The sequence below is a fragment of the Furipterus horrens genome, unplaced genomic scaffold, assembly GCF_987537825.1.
Source record: "Furipterus horrens unplaced genomic scaffold, mFurHor1.1.pri manual_scaffold_5, whole genome shotgun sequence".
Taxonomy (NCBI): domain Eukaryota; kingdom Metazoa; phylum Chordata; class Mammalia; order Chiroptera; family Furipteridae; genus Furipterus; species Furipterus horrens.
Window position 1 is genome coordinate 29,453,898 of NW_028327175.1, and position 19,884 is coordinate 29,473,781.

Sequence of the window (19,884 nt, forward strand, 5' to 3'; positions counted from 1 at the left end):
GTGGGGAGTCCTCACCCAGGGTAACAAATGACAAGTGATGCTCAACACTGATGGGTTTGGGAGAGCAGAGGATGTCAAAAGCACCTCAGGTGACTGGGTTGGTGATCTTAGCAAACTAAAGTGGCAGATGATCTGTAAGTGCTTAGTAAGGGATGACCACCTGCACTGTGAGGTGAGGGAAGCTCCTCAGAGTGTCCTACGATATAAGGAAGGGTGTTACCAATTGTTCTTTATAGCCGGATTGTGTAAATTCATTGAAAGACCTAGGCCCAATCGTCTGATGAAAAGCTGCTTTATTCTCTGAGGGAAATTCAGCTCTCAGTACCTGGACAACAAAACAGGATTAAGGCTGCCTCCACTTCCCCGTCAGAATCTTTATCTTGCTACCATGACAACTCACTCCACAAATATGTTGCCAAACACATGATTACACAGAGAAAAAAAATAGGAACGTGCCTTTATCTAGTAAAATTGAAAATATATCCTTAAAAGTACTAAGCAAATAATAATTCACTATCGAAAAGAATGAAAAATGTCTTTGGAATACTAAGCTCAGTGGTGAAACAGATTTAAGAATTTCTGAAATTGTTAAAACCGTCACAAATCAATATTGAAATTTTATTTTCTTGAAAATTGCAAAACCAAATATTAACATAAAACAAGTTTAATCTGTTCAAGAAACATTTTAGGGGATTTGTGGTACATTTATGCTTACTTTACTTATACAAGTAATATATGAAGTCACAGTATTTGTAAACAGAACCAACTGAAATGGAAACAGAATTCCTTCTTCACTATCCCCATCATCTTTTCCCCAAAGGAGCCACTCTTAACAGTTAGTGTATGTCTTTCTATAATTATATATACTATGTTATAAAGGAAGATAAATTTCTTATATGCACCTTCTTATAAATTCCTTTGTGTATATACCTAACTTAACAAAATGACTTAGCAGTCTTTTCATAGTCATGCATTCATCTATACCTCATTCCCTTTAACGTCTGCATAGTATAACATAACATGAATGTACTCAAAGTGTTAGCCATTCCCCAAATGGTGGACATTCAGGTTGTTTCCAACTTGTCATTAGTACAAACAAGGCTGCTGAGGACTTCTTTTGCATATGCCTTAATGCACATGGTTTCCTTGTTTGGTGTGATGGACGCTGAGAGTGGAAGTGCTGATCAGAGCTTATGCATATTTAATCATTGATAGGCACTACCAATTTATTCATTAAATGGTCTAAGTAAAGCTATTCAAATATGAAAGGACTCACTTCTGCATTGTTTTACTTTCATATCATCGATCTGTTTATTTTTATCAATATGATAGGCAAATATAATATGGTAAAAAAAATCGCACATATATAATTGCTTTTATAATTTGCTTCCTTGATTACTATGAGACAAGGTGCTGTTTCAAAGGTATAGTATAAGCATTACAACTTCTTTTGTTGATGAGCTTGTGTATATTTTGTACAGGTTTCTCTGTGGTCATTTACCTATTTTTATTGAGTCTAAGAGTTCATCACATATGATTTGTATTAGTCCTTTACTGTGTGTGTGTCCAGTAGAACAAACCTGATCATTGTATTTACAGCTGTGGGGGGTTCTTTGTTTTCAAATAATTTCTTCGAATTCTGAATGTTGAGTGTTATTATATTTTGGTTGGATTATAGATTTCTCCTTATATATCATACAACTTCTATTTATATACTTAGAAACTTTATTAATAGGGGTAGAGTACAGTAACTGTGTTCTCCATGGACTATAATTTTCATCTCTATTTGCCCCACATAATGCTTTTCAGCTGGAATTCTGATTCCATACCTGAAAGACTTTATTTTTATGAATCTATTCCTTGTTGACCTTTTACCATTCACTTTTTTTACTTTTAAATAGTGTAACTACTAAAAGTATAGTGTCTGAAGGTAACTCTTGTGTCAGTAATTGCACTTAGCTCATAATATCATTCTGAGGATTAAATGAGGTGATCCCTGCAAAAAGATTGGTCTAGTGCTTCTAACATACTCAGCATTTAGTATGTCAAATTGTTTTATTTGTGGCATGTACCATGGTAAATGGCTTTTAGCTGAATCTTTATTTTGTCCCAAACTGGAATAAATGTATCCCATCCAAATTTATTGTGGAAACTAATATATAGCCTTTTCTATTCTTCTATTTGACTCAAATGCCTAGCACAAAACATTTAAGCCTAACTTTTATTTAACATCAGTAATGAAACCCTGAGTGAGATCCTCTGACTTAAAACAGGATATGTCACATGTTCATGTCCCTCTATTTTTTTTTACATCTCATGTCTACAAAATCAGCTGGAATTTTAATACTGTTATTAATTTTTTTACATTGTGCTTTGACGTTCTTAGGAATTCTTTCTTATCAATTGCGAAATTACGTTTCTTTATTATCTGGAGAGTTCAGCGCCTGTTGAACCCAGCAGCCTCTTGTGCTACTGTTTATAGACTTGTCACAACGTGGTATGCTTCAGAGATCACAATTTTGATGATAAAGAGGTTAGAGAGTGCCTTTTTATGAAAGCTGAGGTTCAGAAGACATTTATAGAAAATTCAATGTCTTTTCAAAATGTGACATAGTTAATAATGACTATTTCTTCCTCCCTCCCAAGGTACATAGAAATCTAGAAATCAAAAAAGTCCATCACAGAAAAGCAAAGCAAAGAAGTCTATCTAGTCAGAAAATACATCTGGTTTATGCTGCTGACATTTTCTGGTCAGTTTGAAATCATTTCTCCATTTGGATTCTGGAGGAGGTTTCTGCAGAGTTGGGTTACATGGTGGACCCGGCATTCAGACATCAGTGATTCCCTATTTCCTACTCTGGGAAGTGAGGAAATTGATCTAAGCTAGTGTGGTCCCATAGAAATATAATGTGAGTCCAATTTAAAATTTTCTAGTTTCCAGCATTAAAGTAACAAAAAAAAAAAAAGGTAAAATTAAGTTTAATAATATATTTTATTCAACTCAGTGTAATCCAGATATTATCACTTCAACATGTAATCAATATAAAAGTAACAATTAAACAAATATTTTATATTCTTTTGTTTATACAAAGTGTTTAAAATCTGGTGGAGCTCATTCACATATGTGTTTTTAACTACTATCTATATATCCAGACAATTAATAAATTTGAATCAAGCCTGGCTCTTTCCACCAAACACCAGCTTGTAAATTTCACTATCTTCTGAGTATCTGCACTTACAGATCTAAGGAGCACCTCAAACTTCACATGTTCCAAACAGAGCCCCTATTTTCACACACACACACATACATACACACAAAAAATGGTTTCTACAAAATTCTTCCCTATATCAGTAAAAGGCAGTTCCATGTTTCCCAACCAAAAACCCTAGACTAATCTTCAGTTCTTCTCTTTCACACTTATATGCAATCATCAGCAAATCCTTCCGGCTTTAACTTACGAACACATCCAAGATCCCTACCACCACAGCCTGTTCCAGGCACCGCCCCCCCTCCTGGAAAAGGAGAGTAGCTTCCAAACTGGTCTCCTACTGTCTGCCCCTACATGCTGTTCCCAAACAGCAGGGGAGTGATCCTCTTAAGGAGCAAGTCAGATCATGACACCCTCTTCCCTGCACCCTCTAACATTCCACATCACTCAGAGTAAAAACTGAAGTCATAACAGTGACCTCCGTGGCCCTGCACAACCTCACTTCCTGTTATCTCTCTGATCTTACCTACTTCTTCCCTCCTAGCTGTAGTTGAAAATGACAAGCACGCTGTATCCTCAGGGCCTTTACATTCTCTATGTCCACTGCTAGGACATAGATACAAAGATATCTCGATGATTTGATGCCAATGGTCACTCTTTGAGTGAGTTTTCTCCAGACCACATAAAACAACAGCTCTTGCATTTCTCCTTCCTGTCACCCTATCCTACTTTATTTCTTTCCATTACATGTCTCACTAATATCAATATTAGTGATATCATATTATTATTTAATATTAACTATAATATAATATTTTTATATATTAGTCTCTCCCAAATAAGATTTGTTTTTCTTCCACTAGAATTTAGTGTCCAAGATTAATTTTACTCCATTTTGTTTACTGTTGAATTCCCAGTGCAGAACACAGTGTATGGCATAGAGAAAGCAGTTGGCTAATATTTGTTTAATTAATTAATCTGTCAATTAATAACATATTGTTATCCAGCTATGCTTAATCACTCTGTGACTAGATATTCACTACTTTCTTAGATAATTTGTTCTGTCCTTGGAGAATTCTGTTGTAAAATTATTGCATAAAATTCATCATATTTACTTCTGACCAGTTACTTACAGGTTCATCTAATTCTTCCATGACAGATAACTCTAGTTCTTCTTCCTACTGATCTTCAGTGACAACTCTGAATACCCTCTTCACCAAGGTTGCATAAGGAATTCTGAAGAGAAGACACACAAGAAGAAGCACTTTGAGCAACATAGTACAAGGGGTGTCGCATAGTTTCTCTTATTTGGCATCTCATCTGGTTCCTGATCAATAGCCATTGTCTGTTGTTGATCAGGAGGACACATTAATGTTCTCAAAATACTTTTATAGTTCATAATCAATTTTCTTGGCTCGCTGCAGGTTTCTGCTGGATATTATCTAAAGCAATCTTACTAGCCAATTAATATGCAATGGAGGTAAATCTGAAGTGAGCGTCTGAAAATGAAGTTTCCATGAAATATGCCAGTAGCAGTGAAAGAAAAAAAATAGTAACAAATAATGACAGAAGATTTTGAAGGTTCGGGTCTTTATAAAAATTTACAAAGCCACGTAAAGTCTTAAGAGGTGGCATGACATAATAATGAAAGCATGGATTCTAGAACTAGTTCTAAGTATTTAAATTCTGGTTGTGTTTCCCAATGATCCTGTTGGATTTCTGAATTATTTTGAGCCAGTGAGGTGTGTGTGTATGTACCATTTTACCCCTTTCTGAAAGGCAGAGTCTATAGCAGCTCTCTAATACTTGTCCTACCTTTGCATGTCAGCTGCATGCTGGGTGGGACTGGGAGGTAGAGAAAGAAAATAAGATAACTCCTCTCTAATGCACAGGTCTGGAGATGAAGAGGTACTATATTCCAGGACTGTATTCCAAGTACCATACCTGAAGAGTCTCTTCCACACCTGAACTATATTTGAATAATAAGATCCCAGATTTTCAGCTAATGCTATATTGGGTTGAGAACTAAGGGGCCTTGGAAGGCATGAGTGTGTTTTGCATATAGAGAAACATGAATCCTTGAGGTGCAAAGGTAGAAAACAATATCCAGCTACAATGTGGCTTCCAATCATCATCACTTTCTGGGACTTATGTCTTGTATTGGTCCGTTACATGTGGCATCAAGCAGCCTTGTGGCAAGTCCCAAGTGGAGAGGAACTGAAGCTTCCTGTCAATATCAAGTCACCAGCTGTATGAGTGAATATCCAAGAAAGCAAGTTCTCCAGCTCAGCCAGCCCTCACATGACCATAACCTGGTTAGATGTCACTCTACAATAACACAAAAGAATCAGCTTATAAGCAAATATGTACAGACTAATAATGGAATCAAAGCTATTACAATAAAAACAGTTTAGCAAACATTTCTTGAGCACCTATTTGTAACAAGTGATTCTATAGATTGGGGCATGTCCTCCACCTGTAGGAATTCTATGATCCTTTCAGGGAGACAAACTTAAACACAGCAGGTCATTAAACATGGCCAAATAGATGTTTTCAAAGAACACTGTGAAATAGGAAGGAAGTCTGTCTGGGGAATAGAAGGGCTCCCTGCGTAAGTTATGACCCTGTTGGGCCTTGCAGAGCAACTCAGCCCAACAACCAGATGGCCTACTCTATGTAGGTTAGAATAGGTTTTTGTTCAAATTGCTACAGAAACAGCTTGGAAATGGAGACTTAAAAAGTAGGGCTTTAAGTCTTTGTAAGAAGGTAGTTTTTGAGCTTAATTTAAAATAATAAGACCCAGAACCAGCAGCCAAGAAGAAAAGGAGTATCCATTAGTAGGAATCATACAGAGAAGGCTCAGAGTTCAGAAAGTGCACAGTGATTGAGAGAGAGGACCCTCCTGTGCATGGAGCATGGGGTGTGTAAAGGTGGGGAAGGGAATGAAGAGAGCCTGGATGAAGGTCAGAACAAGTCCTACGGCAATGGGTCCTGGACTCGCATCATGGAACTGGTATGTTTCAGGTAAGTCTAAGGAACCAGCTGAAAAATTTTACGTAAATGTTTCATGGTCAGATTTGTGTTTAGAAATTATCTGTTTTATCCTTGAGTAGAAAATAGATCACAGGGGAAAGGGAGGAAAACCAAGGAAATGAGATTAAATTCTGCTCCAATGACCCCTAACACTAACTCCTAGAGATATGACTGGGGCCATATCAGCAGAGATGGAAAGAAGAGAACAGTCAGGGAGGTACCTGAGTTGGCAGTCACTTGACAGTACATTGGGAGAAAGGCAATGGGCTTTGGTCTTCCACAATGGTGAACAGGCATTTGCATTACAAAACTACCTAAAGAAGATTGCCCTTCAGTTATCAGTAGATGGTAGACAAGTTATCTAGAAATCAAACAAGTATTGGTTTGGGGGCTGCTTAGGTTTCAAAAAGAATTTTCAATGGACTAAAAGGTTTATCCATATTTAGGGCTGCTTAAAGACATAATACATAAATCAGTTTTTCTTCACGTTTTTGCCCTGAGCTTACAATTGTACATCATAAAGAGAATAATCTTGGTCAAGGTGGAGTTCAGTCTTCAGCATTTCTCATCTCTCCCACTTTTCAATGTGAATATTCAGAATATTTTACTCCAAGTGTACATGTCTGTCACTGAACTCCACTGTGAGAGGCAGAGGTGGATGCAGAGAGGAGAGCTGACATCCAGTCTAGCCCAGGGCACCGGAACCATCTTGCTGCTCTGTGTAACCCCAGCTGTTCCTATGTCCACCCTGTTTCCAACCAGTGATGCCCCTCCCTACGTAGCAGAAAGAACTGCATCTGCTTCAGTTCTCTTGGGTGAGAGCTATTGAAATGAAACACAAAGCACAAATATATATATATATCGTCGGCAGCCGTCCGTCTCGAGAGACGATGGTGTAGCTTCTTAAGAGTCTATCTGCACCGCCGAAAATGGCTGTGCAGTCCGACTCGGGAGTGACACGGTATGTCTCCTCCCATGTTGAATCGACATCTTGCGATGACGCTGGAGTGTCCTCTCCAGTGAAGCTGAAGCTACAGAGCCTGGGCAGGGTGATATGGAGGGTCTGCTGTTGCCCATGCAGCAGACCCCCCCTCTCTTCGCAGCTGAAGGGTCCAAGGGAAAGACGGAGTCAATACAGCTTGGCTTCAGGTGCGCCGCAGGAGTTGCCGGTGTTGACTACAACGTCAAACCGCCTTAGGGACTCCGGCTCCGGATTTTCTGTCGGGGTTTACTCCCTTAGCCTTTCCCCTGAAGAGGTATGCCGCAAGGCAGCGGAGGTTTTTTGGAATCAGAGTTTTCCTTCTCTGATGTGCCCTGACTGGAAGATCGAACCAGCGACACTTAGCTCGCAGGCCGACGCTCAATCCACTGAGCCAAACCAGCCAGGGACTATATATATATATATATATATAATATATATATATATATATATATATATTATATTATATATATTTTTTTTTAAGCTGGAGGAAGATGCCAAACTCTAAGTGTTTCTAGTAGAAATCTCAGTATTGGTTTCTCAACTAACACTAGTAAATAAGTTTCCAGAACAAACAATGACATAATATACAACAACTAAGTGCCAAGGCCTTCCTGAGCATTCTAGAGGTAGGCCACCCCAAATAATATGGGAGCACGAAGGGATGAGCTGTCCTTCCCATGAGGGAGCTGCTTCTATACAGTAACAAGGAGAAAAAATAGCATTTCACTTTGTCAGGAAACCTGAGAGCAAACCATAACTACATACTGGATTTCTGTAGAATTAAAGACAATCAATCACATAAGCTAAAAAATTCAAAATTTTGTTAAATAAATGGTCATTGTTTATTTCCAGTGGCCACAAACTCAAGTATATATAAATAAAAATGTTCAATAGTACTATGTTTCTGTAATGAAATTGTCCCAAATAAGAAAGTTTTATATGAGATCTCCAGATAAATCAAGGCATTCCCCTTACAACTCCCTCCCTCAGCATCTGCCCTCTCTTTCTCCTCAGTGTAGCAAGTACATCCTGGGGTTACAAGGAACTGGGTGTGGGACTGGGTTGGGACTTAGATCTCAGAAATCACATGGGGTCACTCCCACTGCTTGCTGTTGGTAACCCAGGCAGCCCCTTCATGTGGGAAGGGCTACCTCCAGGCATGAGTATCACGGGATGTGCTTCATTAGGGCCTTCTGGGAGATATCTCTGAGGAGGTTAGTAAATACATATGAAAGGGTAGTGTGAGAAAAAAAAAAAGCCATCACAATTAAGGGTGTGCAGGGACTGGGGTTTTAGTCCTTGTGCATAAGACAGAGATTTGTCATGCATCAGATTGGAGCAAGGATACTGAAGTAAGCTGTGGACCCTCGCTGAGCAGGTGCCACAATAGAATGCCAGTTTAATTTAAAGGGAAATTTCATCTATTTTTGTAGTGCTTGTCAATATCGTACTGGAGAAGAAGGGAGGGAGGTGGACAAGAAGCATTGCTATTTCTTTCAAAGAAAACAGTATGAACTTCTCCCCAGTAAAGGACAAAATAACTAAAATATTTCTAGCTCTGCAGAGTAAAGTGGACACTAGTTGAAAACTTTATGTTGTCACCAGGAAATGAGAGACCAGACCAGAGCTCAGAGTCAAAGAGACACTTGAAAAGTCTCAGCAATCAGAAAAGCGAGTAACTGACTTATTTGGAAACCAGAAACATCATTTTGCCCCTGTCACAGATAAGGAAGGTTTCCTCATTAGAAACTATGAAGTGTTCTGTCTGGTTTAAACTATCCACAATGAATGGATCTGTTCCATGCTTTTGACTTTATCCTTTGGTGATGACTGCACACAGAATTTACTCCAAAACTCTAGGTATCTAAATTCCCACCATTAGAAGCTGAATGTCAACAGAAAAAGAACAATTCCAAAAATGGTCCACAAGCACCTCCTTATTTACCTTGGCTGTCAGACAAATTGGTGAATCTCTTCAGAACTAAAGCTCCTTTTCAGGGTAGGGTAGCAGCTGCTGACAAAGCAACCCCATGGAGAATTGAACCACGCAAGAAAATGCCCATCTGGCTGGAACCATGGAAGGACCCTCTCCATGGGCTGCAGGGACCTTTTCTAACTCTGCAGAAGGTGTGACCAGGCCCCCAGGCCCAAGAAGAGCAGAAATTAGATGTTCAGGGTGGGGTCTTGGCCATGGGAAGGCCCACCCCTGACCTGGGCCAGCCAGTGGGGTCTGTGCTTTGCCACTAGCTGGGCCACTGAAGACCCAGGAGTGTGCAGGGCTAAGCAATAGGACAAGAAGTTTACAAATGCACAAAGAAGATCAAATCTTCTGAGTTGGTGCTAATCTATGGGCACATTTTCAGGGGATAAAACTCAATGTGGTTTTAAATACAGGATGAGAAAATAAAATCACTAGGTTATCCACATGCAACATACTAAAGAGGTTTCTTTTCTTGCTAGTTCGCACATCTGAAGGGGCTCATATTTACCAATAGGGAGTGGCTAACCCACTCTAACTCTGTGTAGTTTGATCAACAGGAATAGGGACTTGAGGCTGGTCATCCCACCATCTTCCGACAGACAGCAGAGCTGCCTCAGCAGGGCAGGAAGTGGGGCTCATGTCTCTTTTCACAAAAGTCCTCTTTGTATTGGCTGCAGGGGTCCTGGCACACCTTCAGGGGTCCAGTCTCCCTCATTCATCAACCAGGGGCATCAAGCATGTTAGTAAAATGACACCTTTGGGCAAAGACTGATGTCTTAGGACACCGCATCCTCCGGGAACAAATCAAAGTTTGGCTCTGAATTCACGCTGTTAATACAAGCAGTGTTCACAGTACCCAGGCGAGGCTATTAGTGAACACATACATCACTGTTTCTTGTTTAGAATCAAGGTTCTGTGTGTCATTATTTTACTGCAGGTATGTTTCCAAGATTCCCAGGATGAACGGATAATGCAGGGCAGAGTGGGGCACAGAGTATGACACTGGGGCCTCACAAGGTGGTGTCCAGACACTCGATAATGTCATAGCCTTGATTGTTCGCTCTGTCTGTCTGGATTTCATTTTTCTCAAAACAACACACAGGACTTATACTAGCAGATCTCTGACCTTTAATGGCATTTAGATGACACCACGAGTGGTCATAAAGCATAACCAGAGTGTTGTTGATTTTATTCATGCTTCATTCACTTACTCCAGCACATGTTTAAAACCTGATAAAGGCCAGACAACTGAGATGACAGATAAGATATGAAGCCACCCTGGTCCTCAAGCAGTTCCCACCGTCATGAATAAACAACTGCACAATTACCTTGGATTATGCTCATGACCATATTGAAGATGTTAGGGTTTAAAATGTATTAGAAAATACACAATGATCTCTGACTGACACCACCATCTGATGTCATTGGGTCCTACGGTGGTCAAAGAGTCCACTTCACAAAGCACTTGTGATAATGAGAGGAGTAAGACCCGGCATCTCTCAGTACAGCTCCTGGGGGATGGAATGAAGTATATGTCAGATGAGTGACTAGAGCCCTACTTCCTTCCCTGTCCCACTGACAGGTTACTAAACCCTGAGACAATTAGAGCACTCAATTCAGAAATTAAAATATCTCAATTACTCCCCTAAACCTGAGATGTTAACAAAAGCATGGCGAGCCCTCCACAGGACACACAGCGTCCCCCAGGCACGGTCATGTGCAACAATCATTGGGTCGCCTTGTAACTGTGTGAGGTGCACAAATGAAAAGAACTGAGGTTCAGAGAGTTTAATCTGAAATTTTTCCAGCTGGTAAATGGTGTCTATTAATTTCTTTTCATTATAAATGCTGCCCTGTTTGTCTAAACAAAGGAATCCAAAGTGGCTTTTATTTAGTTAATGGTTTTACACAGGGACACACTATTTCAGGGTGTGTCGTAAATCCCACCCATAGTGAGTCACAGCAGGAGATCTTCTTGTGATAAACCTGAGCCAACTCATGGCAGCGACTACAGCATTTAATTCACAGCTTCCTTATCATCATATCATTTTTCCTTGTGCTGTCTTTGCTTCACCTCCAGGTTCTCAATTCTTCTATGCTGGAATTTTCTGCCACTTGTTCTGCTATGTGAGGTGCCAACTCTGCACAGAGTGAGATCTGGGCAACTGTCATTCCATTCCGTGGGCAAAGGTCTAGAGTGAGACCCCACCTCACAGAGAAGAGCAACCCACTCAGTTGTTATTAGAGCATCAGGGAGAGGACTCAGATGTCAAGGTCAATCATAAGCACTTTTACCAGGTCAGATTTGAGAACCACAATCTCACCATAAACAGGAAGAGGCACTGAGACATGCATGGGACCACCCAACTAGTGGGGGCAGCACTGGGTCCTGAAGACAGGGTTCCTACTTCCTGCTGAGAATGCTATGAGCTCCCTGGGACCTTTTACCGGCTTTTTCTCACTGTCAGTCGGAATGATAATATTTATCCAAGAATGGAACTTGTGTGGCTCTTCAGAGGTCCTTGAGGAAAAGCTGTTCTCTGTTATATGGCCTTTTTCTTGCAACAGGAGGATCACCCGAAATAAAGCTGAAGGCTGATGTGAGACCAAACGACACTGGCCACTTCATTCCCAAGTGTCCCAACAATTATACACTTCATGTGCTGGATGGGACCCGCTGTGCGCGTGGAGGTGATGCATGTCCTCTGACCACATTGCTGTTGTAAGAAGGAAGGATGCTATGTGCAGTGATATGCTAATGAGGAAGTCAACAGTGGGATGTCAGCTCTCTCAACCTTCAGCAGTGTCTGATGGGGCAGGTCCCACAGAGGCTGGGCTGGGACCCAGCAGAGCAGGGCAAGTGTGTGAGTGCACATACATGTGTGTGAGTGAAAGTGTGTAGGCACACCTGTGAGACTGTGTGGGTTTGTGACATGTTTTAAAGTGTGTTTGTGAGTGTGTGGGGGTGTACGTGAGTACTTGTGCATGAGAGTGTGAAAAGTGATCGTGAGTGTGTGTGAGTGGATGAGTGTGAGACATTGTCAGGGTGTTTGTGAGTGTGTATGAGTGTGAAAGCATGTTTGTATTTGCGAGGGTGTGTGAATGTGTGTATGAATGGAAGTGTGAGAGTATAATTAGACTGGGAGGGTGGGTGTCAGTGTGTATGATAGTGTGAGAGTATATTTGCGTGTCAGTGGGTGGATGTGGATGTGAGAGAGTGTGTCTAAATGGGGTGTGCATTTATGTGTTCTGGGGGTGGGAGGCTATGGTAAAAAGGGATATGAAGAGTCTGCTAGTCATTTTCCTGGGAAAATACGGACCCATGTGTGCGCATCTTGCTGAAACTTCACAGCCCCAGAAGCCTGGAAAAATGAGGTGGCAATCCTTCAAAATAAAAATCAAGATCCCTGGTAATGACAGCATCCCTACTGTTTATTCTTATCCTTGCCCTTCAGTGGCCATATCCTGGCAGCAGCTCTCAACTCCTCGCACGGCTTTACCTTACTGATGGAGAGACCAATGGAGAGACGTCAGCTAGAAAGGGTTGTGCAGCCCTGCCCTCCCCTCTCTCCTTTCAGCTTGTCCATGAGCCCCTTCTTACTGCAGAACCGGATGGTGCTGATAACTTCAGGACAATGACTTCCAGAAAGAAATGATTTGGAAAGTCTGTTTGCTAATTTTAGATTTTGCTCTCATTCATCTGTTAATGCAACATATGTAACAAAGTCAGCAGAAAAGAGCAGAAGGAATTTTTAAGTTGCTGTTTCTGTTTTTTCCTGAAGGAAGCACCATAACTGGGTGCTGTGAACTTGTTTGAAAGTCCTAACCAGGAAGCCTGGCTACCCTGCTTTCCTTTCAGGAAGGACATTCCTTCTCCCCTGGGGACAGTTCTCCTGTGGGAGGCTAGGAAGGGCTGCCAGGAGCCAGGGAATGATGGCCATCAGAGCCACCTCTTCCCCCAAATCTCTGAGAAAATGAGTGGTGTCAGCTCACATCCCCAAACAGTTTCTTTCAATGCAGAAGCCCTCGTAGAAGAGGAAAACGTATTCAGTGCAGGAGAAAGCAAAGGTGCAGAAGCAGGGAATGACACAGACTGTTGGAACATATTCCATGGCTGAGAAACTTGGACAGGGGGTCGCGATCCAAGGAAGCTTCACCCATCGCTCGACTTTCATCTGGAAATGACATTCCAGTGACATCCCATTTGGAAGTGTTAATTTTTTACATATTTTTAAAAATTATTTTCAACTACAGTTAACATTCAATATTATTTTGTATCACTTGAGAAAAAGTGTTTTGAGCCCTGGACACCAAGGACATGACTTGTATTAGGAAGTTTGTTTGTCACAGATTTTTCAGACCCAAACTAAGGGCTGTTACTGGTGACACCTCAACAAGAATGAGTTTCAGTGACGATGCTAAGCTACAGCCCCAGAAAAGCAAGAATGGAGACCAGTGTATCTTCCACACCTGGCTTTGGTCTTCTGTCCATCCTGTAGCTCTACCCAGTGGCTGCTGCTGCTCTGTGGGGAAAGGGGCTCTGGAGAAGGGGCCCTCAAGGGATCTTGTCACTCCTACCCTGTGACAGTGCCGTGATGTTACATGGTAATAACTGCTTTTTCACTTCTGAAAAAATGCAAATAATACCTGTCCATCATGTAGCAATACTAGCATGTGTGTGATAAGACACTGGAGGGACATCGCTCATATTTGTTTTTTGTGTGGATTGGCATTTCTGTGATGACCCATTTTTAAGATTAAAACTGCAGCCAAAGAGAAAAATTCCTGATAATGTGGCGAAAGGTATTCTACTGTCATTTCTAACATTTCAGGAAGCTGAGGTATTTCTCTTTCTGAGAAGAACAGCACCTAGAGCAGGGGATCCTGCACTGGGCTTTCCTTGTTGACTTAAACCAGAGAATCAGGAGTATTTTGAAAACCCTTTAATTGAAGAATGTGGGGGGAGGGAGGCACTGCACTTCTGCACAGGAATAACACCTCTGGAAAATTACCTGAGTTGTCTGTGGAGGGTCTCCATCTTTCTGCAGAAACAGCCTGGCAGGTGCTGGTTCTCTTCCTGCCTCAGAAAGGCACCCAACAGGCCCAACAATTAGGCATGTGCTACAAAGAGTTCAGTGGGGAAGAAGACAAAAATAAAATTGCACATTGATCATTACAGTGCTTTTCCATATTAGACAGTGTGTATTCAGATGGTCAAACTCCTGCGTTGTTTCAGATGACCATGCTTCATATTCAGTGAGAAATGCATCCTCTTAATTCTGAGAATAAGTATCTCAGTTTAAGCAGCCTGTGGTTCATTATTAATTGAAAAGAAACTATGTTGTTTGTTCTTAATAAATTTAAAGAACAATCAACAAATGCTAGCTATAGACACAAAAATCAACCAAAATGACCCGTTCTAGACTTGAAGAATATAGATGAAGTGAGGAGATTTTAGAGAAGCACTTGACAAGGTCACAGGAGTTTTGTGTCTGGATTGTGTGAATATTTTTCAGCACAAGAAAAAAGAAAAGTCAGATTCAGATATATGAACTAGAACATTAAGCAAGGAGACACAAAGATGGACAGTGGGCAACCTAATTATCCATCGACGTAGAATGCATTAGACCTCCATCAAATAGATGCATCTATTTCTGTAAAATAGAAAGAGAAATAAGTGTTTCTTATGTTGTCCAAATGTACCACATCCATTTTAATTTCATAGTCACTGAATCCATATTACTTTTGACAACTTGATGTTGGTTTTCTATATTCTGAAATAAGCAACTACATTTGAAATTTGGGGAAGAGTTGTGCCTTTGCCTACACTGAAAAAAACCATTGACACTGAGGAAAATGGGTTCCTCTTTTAAAATGCCACCTCACTGCTGCAGTTTTAGCCAAGAAGGGAAGATTGCTTAGTGGAAATGAACTGGACCCTGCTGCACAGACCTGCCAACTGCCCCACAAGAAATACAAAATAAGACAATTGGAGGTAGTAATTTTAAATAATACAAAAGATTTAACCATTTTTCCAGTAAAAGAGACTTTGATTTGGAAATCAAATATTATAATTTTTGGTCTAGATTGCTGGGATTTAGGTAATGCTGAATTATTTTTAAAGTTTTAGCAGAAAGGATACATATCCCATTTTGAGTCCATTCATTTAAATTTTCTCTATTGCTTAACCCATGCATAGACATGTTTATATATGTGTATGCATTATATAAATATTAAATTACTTGTGTATGTATTTATAAATAGGATAGACACATCTAGTGTGTATGTACATCACTACAAGAATGGTCACTAAATTTTTCTGTGCACTGAACACTGAATATCTGGTGATTTTTTTGTTCTTTATGCTGTTTTCTGATGTTAATGTCTTTGTACAATGAGTATGCATTACCTTTGTTACTAGAAAAAATATTGGAATTTTTATTAGGGAAAAATTTGATTGCTCAATATGTGGAAGAGATCTGGCTGTTTCCTCCTCCTATTTTCTTCTATAATACAATGGACTATATTAGAATGTTTTTAAAAAATGGATGCCTAATCTCTCACCCCTAAAGGCCACTGCCATTTTAAGTTAACAGGGAAAAAACTAAAATGACTATAAATTACATTATATTTATCTTTATAGTGAGCCCTGTTAAGGGCACAAACCATTTACATTCATATTTGGCTACAATCCAATATTTATCATGCCTTATGGATGATTCTTGCAAACCGGCTTGGTTTTGAAGAAGCAGATCTGATACGGTTTCACACAAGATAGATGGGTCAATGTTAGGGCCAGGTGCTAATTCTTGGTGCTGCAGAAGTCTTCGTTCTAGTTATCTTCAATAACTAAGGAATGAGAACACATCCAACGCACTTACATAGAAAGGCTTTAACTTTTCTCAGAACACACACACACACACACACACACACACACATGAGAAAACCAAAAGACAAAAACCTGAAAATCTTAAACAATTTTAGTTCGTCAAATTATTTTCTGTTGCAGCTAACACCACAGAGGAGAAAGCACTCTTCGTGTCAGTCCTAGCTTCTACCAAAGCAGCGAAATTCATGTCACAACATTTCCAATAACAGTTCCATTGCTTTATCTTTTCCTTTTTTCTTTTGTCTTAGCAAATAATTTCTTTATCACAACTGTTATTTTGTTCAGAATAAAGTGCTGAGTTTTACTCATTTGCTACAGAAAATTTCTAATGCTAGATAAGTGTAGAGTGAAATAAATTGCATTGTATTTTTTCTAATGCATTGTTTAAGGGAGGCAAAAACTGCAAAAAGAAAATTAGAGCTCTGATGTTTGCAAGAGAAGGGAGCATGAAAAGAAAATGGCAGAGAGGAAATACTTAAACATGAGAAAACCTGCCCTGAATAAACATTTGATGTTTTGACTTTACAGTATCTCCAAGAGTATTTGGAAAAATGTTCTAGAAATTGCCCTTAATATTTTGAGAGGAATTCAATGGGTTCTGGCAAAGTAAGAGAAATATCCATTGGTGGAGGTTGGTGGAATTGGTATCATGCATGGCCTTGGACCCCAAATATCTACCAGGCCATGGGACCTCCTCTGCAGTATCCCCCACAGGCTCCAGGGGCAGGCACCCCTGGTCTTGTGTTTGGACCCAGGATAACCCACCACCTGTGGTGGGTAAGCTGCCTCATTCTCATGACATTCCATTTCCTTTTACATAAATTAGAAACACCATTAAATATGTAGATTAAAGAATAGTAGATCAAATGGTAAAATATTTAGCAGATGCTCAACAAATGTAAGCTAATATAAAAAATTGTCACGCTGAGCCAAATGTGTATTTAGTCAATCGTGTTTTCTTTGTCATTTATTCATATAGTAATAACTGACTGGTTACAGTTACACCACAATGCCATTCCATTTCATACATCTGTAGTTATTCTGATATAAATCAAAACAAAACATCTGATGGAAATCAAAACATTTACACCACAGTGCCACTCCACTTCATATGTCTGTAATCAAAACAGGATAATGGGGTATTTTCAATATAATATAAGCATACAAAACCAGTCTAGGCCCAGAACTTCCTGAAGATCCTCTTACCAATTCGCCTTTTCATTACGGCTCCACTGTCCTTATCTTTCTCCACTTACTCAGCTACAGCCTTGGTGCAGGCATCTTCCACATGTCCTGATTACTCTCCTGATCACTGTCTGCTTCCTCCAATCTCTGCCTTAACAAATCCAGAGTTCCTTATAAAAATGAAAATCAAGTACAGGGCTTTTCTTTGCCTCCAAATCCAATCTAGGCCCTGCTTCATTCTGCATCCCCCTTGCAGAGTATCATTTCCTAGAATTCTGGGTTCAAATCATCCTTGTCTGCAGGCTGGTCAGTTCCCCAAGAACATCAACACCTGGGCCTTTGCATCCTCTGATCCATACCCTGTTCTTTGCTTCTGGGCTAGAAGACTGATAGTAGTGTTTTCACCTAAATATGTATCTTCATAACTCAGATACACATAATCTACTAAGGAAAGCTTTCCTTGACCTTCTGAGGCTAGAATAAACCAATATAGAAGCCATAATCTCACATTTCACATGATGCATAACTCCATTTTTAGCTGTTCTGCCCTCCCACTGGATTGGACCACAAAGTGAATTATTTCATGAGTATCCCCCCTTCCAGGCACAGAGATAGGCACGTGCTGTGTGTTGACTACACATCTGTGCAATTCCCTCAATAATGAATAAATGAGATACATGTATATGACATTACTTCAGTGACACTCCTCAGTTCACATTCAAGATAGAAGCAAATCCATTGTCCATGGACAGGTGAACAAATAAACAAAAGGTGGCATAGACAGTTGATAGAATACTATTCATCCCTAAAAAAGAAGGAAATTATAACACATGCTACAGCATGGATGAATCTTGAGGACATAAGACTACATGAAACAAGCCCATCACAAAAATCAAATACTGTATGATTCCACTTATCAAATATAAAGTTTGATTTCTGGATTGCTCAAAACAGTATTTTTTTATTTAAAAATTCTAATAAAGGAAGTAATCTGGAAAGAGATTATGTCCAGGTGAGTCCTCCTTCCCAGTTGTTGCATAGGATAGGCCCAAGGGAGAGCAGGTGGCCCTGAAGAAGCTCTTCTTCACTAGCAAGGGGCCTCTTCCTCAGGGGTAGACTGAGATAAAGTCAGCGTTTGCTTACCACCTCAATAGAGGTGAGATCCAAGGTCATGGCCAGGTCAGGGCAACCTGGGGCCAAGCCTGGATCCAGATGCAGACTGTGCAGAGAAGGTGAGCCTTGTGGACCCAGATGGGAGGTGATGGAATCAGGTAAGAGGTGGTTGGTCTTGGGCTGCAAAAGTTAGAGTTTATGTAAGAGGGAGGCAGCTCCCAGACCAGTCAGCTGTGAGGCTGGGGTACACTGGGGACAGGGTGGCTCAGGGACACAGGAAAGGAGGCCGCTTTTTGGCAACTAAATAATAAAATATGCAGAGACATTTTTATGTAGCCACATGTGGAATTCTCAGACTGGGGAGGACTAGACTTTAAGGAGCACTGACCAGCCCAAAGGAAGTTGTTAAAATTGTTATAATTATTAAAATTCTGACCTAGGAATACAGGTGGGGCTGAGACCCAGCATTTCCCAGACGCTGCCCTGCTTATCACACTGAGCTGTGAGTGCTGGGTCCTCGGGAACATTCTGGTTGGTGAAGAAGCAGTGTCTGGAATGGGAGACAAAGTACAGACAGGGTGTTTCCAGGCCAAAGGGTGGGGTTCATGGTAATGAGCCAGGATGCTGAGGAAATAGAAGGTAGCACAGAGCACAGGGTGAAAATACAGGCAGAGAAACTAAATAGACATTTTTAAATGAAGACAGATATAGGAAAGGTATTCAACATCACTAACCATCAAGGAAATGCAAATCAAAATCACAATGAGATTTCACCTCCCACCTGCTAGAATAGAATGGCTGTCACCAAAAAGGCAAAAGGTAAGTGTTGGCAAGGATGAGGAGAAAAGGGAACCTTTGTGAATTGTTGGTGGGATTCTAAATTTGTGCAGTCACGGTATGAAGGTTCCTAAAAAAAAAAAAAAAAAGAACACAGAACTACCATATGATCCAGCAATTTCACTCCTAGGTACATATTTGAGGAAACAACATCAAGACTTTGATGAGATATCTGCACTCCCATGATTATTGCAACATTATTCACAGTAGCCAAGATATGGCCACAACCTGAGTGTCCACAAATGAAGGAATAATAAAGATGCCATATATATGTGTCATGTATATGTACTCATATGTATGTATGTATACACACATACACTCACACACAATGGGATATTATTCAGTCATGAGAAAGAAGGAAACCCTGTCATTTGCAATAAATCTTGAGGGTGTTATCTTAAGTGAGGCAAGTCAGACAAAGAAAAGACAAACACTGTATGTAGGTATTAGAATTCAAAACACTAAAAAAAGCTGAAATAGTAGAAAAAGAGTAGAATGGTTATTACTGGGGCTGGGAGATGGCAGAAGTGGGGAGATGCTGTTTAAGGGTACAAACTTGCAACAAGTAGGTGAATAAGTTCTGAAGGCCTAATGCACAGCATCGTGATTATAGTCAACAATACCGTTATGGCTTCAAAGTTGCTAAAGGGCTATATCT